The following is a 2946-nucleotide window of genomic DNA, read 5'->3' on the forward strand; positions in this document are numbered from 1 at the left end:
TGACAGTGGTGGGGAGTGGTGTGTGTGACAGTGGTGGAGAGTGGTGTGTGACAGTGGTGGAGAGTGGTGTGTGTGACAGTGGTGGAGAGTGGTGTGTGACAGTGGTGGGAGTGGTGTGTGACAGTGGTGGAGAGTGGTGTGTGACAGTGGTGGGGTGGTGTGTGTGACAGTGGTGGAGAGTGGTGTGTGACAGTGGTGGGGAGTGGTGTGTGTGACAGTGGTGGAGAGTGGTGTGTGACAGTGGTGGGGAGTGGTGTGTGTGACAGTGGTGGAGAGTGGTGTGTGACAGTGGTGGGAGTGGTGTGTGTGACAGTGGTGGAGAGTGGTGTGTGACAGTGGTGGGAGTGGTGTGTGTGACAGTGGTGGAGAGTGGTGTGTGACAGTGGTGGAGAGTGGTGTGTGACAGTGGTGGAGAGTGGTGTGTGACAGTGGTGGAGAGTGGTGTGTGTGACAGTGGTGGAGAGTGGTGTGTGACAGTGGTGGAGAGTGGTGTGTGACAGTGGTGGAGAGTGGTGTGTGACAGTGGGGGAGTGGTGTGTGTGACAGTGGTGGAGAGTGGTGTGTGACAGTGGTGGAGAGTGGTGTGTGACAGTGGTGGAGAGTGGTGTGTGACAGTGGTGGGGAGTGGTGTGTGTGACAGTGGTGGAGAGTGGTGTGTGACAGTGGTGGAGAGTGGTGTGTGTGACAGTGGTGGAGAGTGGTGTGTGTGACAGTGGTGGAGAGTGGTGTGTGACAGTGGTGGGGAGTGGTGTGTGTGACAGTGGTGGAGAGTGGTGGTGTGACAGTGGTGGGAGTGGTGTGTGACAGTGGTGGGAGTGGTGTGTGTGACAGTGGTGGAGAGTGTGTGTGACAGTGGTGGGAGTGGTGTGTGTGACAGTGGTGGAGAGTGGTGTGTGACAGTGGTGGGAGTGGTGTGTGTGACAGTGGTGGAGAGTGGTGTGTGACAGTGGTGGGAGTGGTGTGTGTGACAGTGGTGGAGAGTGGTGTGTGACAGTGGTGGAGAGTGGTGTGTGACAGTGGTGGAGAGTGGTGTGTGACAGTGGTGGGGAGTGGTGTGTGACAGTGGTGGAGAGTGGTGTGTGACAGTGGTGGGGAGTGGTGTGTGACAGTGGTGGAGAGTGGGTGTGTGACAGTGGTGGAGAGTGGTGTGTGACAGTGGTGGAGAGTGGTGTGTGACAGTGGTGGAGAGTGGTGTGTGACAGTGGTGGAGAGTGGTGTGTGTGACAGTGGTGGAGAGTGGTGTGTGTGACAGTGGGGAGAGTGGTGTGTGACAGTGGTGGAGAGTGGTGTGTGACAGTGGTGGGAGTGTGTGTGACAGTGGTGGAGAGTGGTGTGTGACAGTGGTGGAGAGTGGTGTGTGTGACAGTGGTGGGAGTGGTGTGTGTGACAGTGGTGGGAGTGGTGTGTGACAGTGGTGGAGAGTGGTGTGTGTGACAGTGGTGGAGAGTGGTGTGTGACAGTGGTGGAGAGTGGTGTGTGACAGTGGTGGAGAGTGGTGTGTGACAGTGGTGGAGAGTGGTGTGTGACAGTGGTGGGAGTGGTGTGTGACAGTGGTGGAGAGTGGTGTGTGACAGTGGTGGGAGTGGTGTGTGACAGTGGTGGAGAGTGGTGTGTGACAGTGGTGGAGAGTGGTGTGTGACAGTGGTGGAGAGTGGTGTGTGACAGTGGTGGGAGTGGTGTGTGTGACAGTGGTGGAGAGTGGTGTGTGACAGTGGTGGAGAGTGGTGTGTGTGACAGTGGTGGAGAGTGGTGTGTGACAGTGGTGGAGAGGGTGTGTGACAGTGGTGGAGAGGGTGTGTGACAGTGGTGGAGAGTGGTGTGTGACAGTGGTGGAGAGTGGTGTGTGACAGTGGTGGAGAGTGGTGTGTGACAGTGGTGGAGAGTGGTGTGTGACAGTGGTGGGGAGGTGGTGTGTGACAGTGGGGAGAGTGGTGTGTGACAGTGGTGGAGAGTGGTGTGTGACAGTGGTGGAGAGTGGGTGTGTGACAGTGGTGGGGAGTGTGTGTGTGTGACAGTGGTGGAGAGTGGTGTGTGTGACAGTGGTGGAGAGTGTGTGTGACAGTGGTGGAGAGTGGTGTGTGACAGTGGTGGGAGTGGTGTGTGTGACAGTGGTGGAGAGTGGTGTGTGACAGTGGTGGAGAGTGGTGTGTGTGACAGTGGTGGAGAGTGGTGTGTGACAGTGGTGGGAGTGGTGTGTGACAGTGGTGGAGAGTGGTGTGTGACAGTGGGGGAGTGGTGTGTGTGACAGTGGTGGAGAGTGGTGTGTGACAGTGGTGGGAGTGGTGTGTGTGACAGTGGTGGAGAGTGGTGTGTGTGACAGTGGTGGGAGAGTGGTGTGTGACAGTGGGGAGTGGTGTGTGACAGTGGTGGAGGAGTGGTGTGTGTGACAGTGGTGGAGAGTGGTGTGTGACAGTGGTGGGAGTGGTGTGTGACAGTGGTGGAGAGTGGTGTGTGACAGTGGTGGAGAGTGGTGTGTGACAGTGGTGGAGAGTGTGTGTGACAGTGGTGGAGAGTGTGTGTGACAGTGGTGGAGAGTGGTGTGTGACAGTGGTGGAGAGTGGTGTGTGACAGTGGTGGAGAGTGGTGTGTGGACAGTGGTGGGAGTGGTGTGTGTGACAGTGGTGGAGAGTGGTGTGTGACAGTGGTGGAGAGTGGTGTGTGACAGTGGTGGAGAGTGGTGTGTGACAGTGGTGGAGAGTGGTGTGTGACAGTGGTGGAGAGTGGTGTGTGACAGTGGTGGATGGTGGTGTGTGACAGTGGTGGGAGTGGTGTGTGTGACAGTGGTGGAGAGTGGTGTGTGACAGTGGTGGGAGTGGTGTGTGACAGTGGTGGAGAGTGGTGTGTGACAGTGGTGGAGAGTGGTGTGTGACAGTGGTGGGAGTGGTGTGTGTGACAGTGGTGGAGAGGGTGTGTGACAGTGGTGGAGAGTGGTGTGTGACAGTGGTG

The sequence above is a fragment of the Procambarus clarkii genome, chromosome 77, assembly GCF_040958095.1.
Source record: "Procambarus clarkii isolate CNS0578487 chromosome 77, FALCON_Pclarkii_2.0, whole genome shotgun sequence".
Taxonomy (NCBI): domain Eukaryota; kingdom Metazoa; phylum Arthropoda; class Malacostraca; order Decapoda; family Cambaridae; genus Procambarus; species Procambarus clarkii.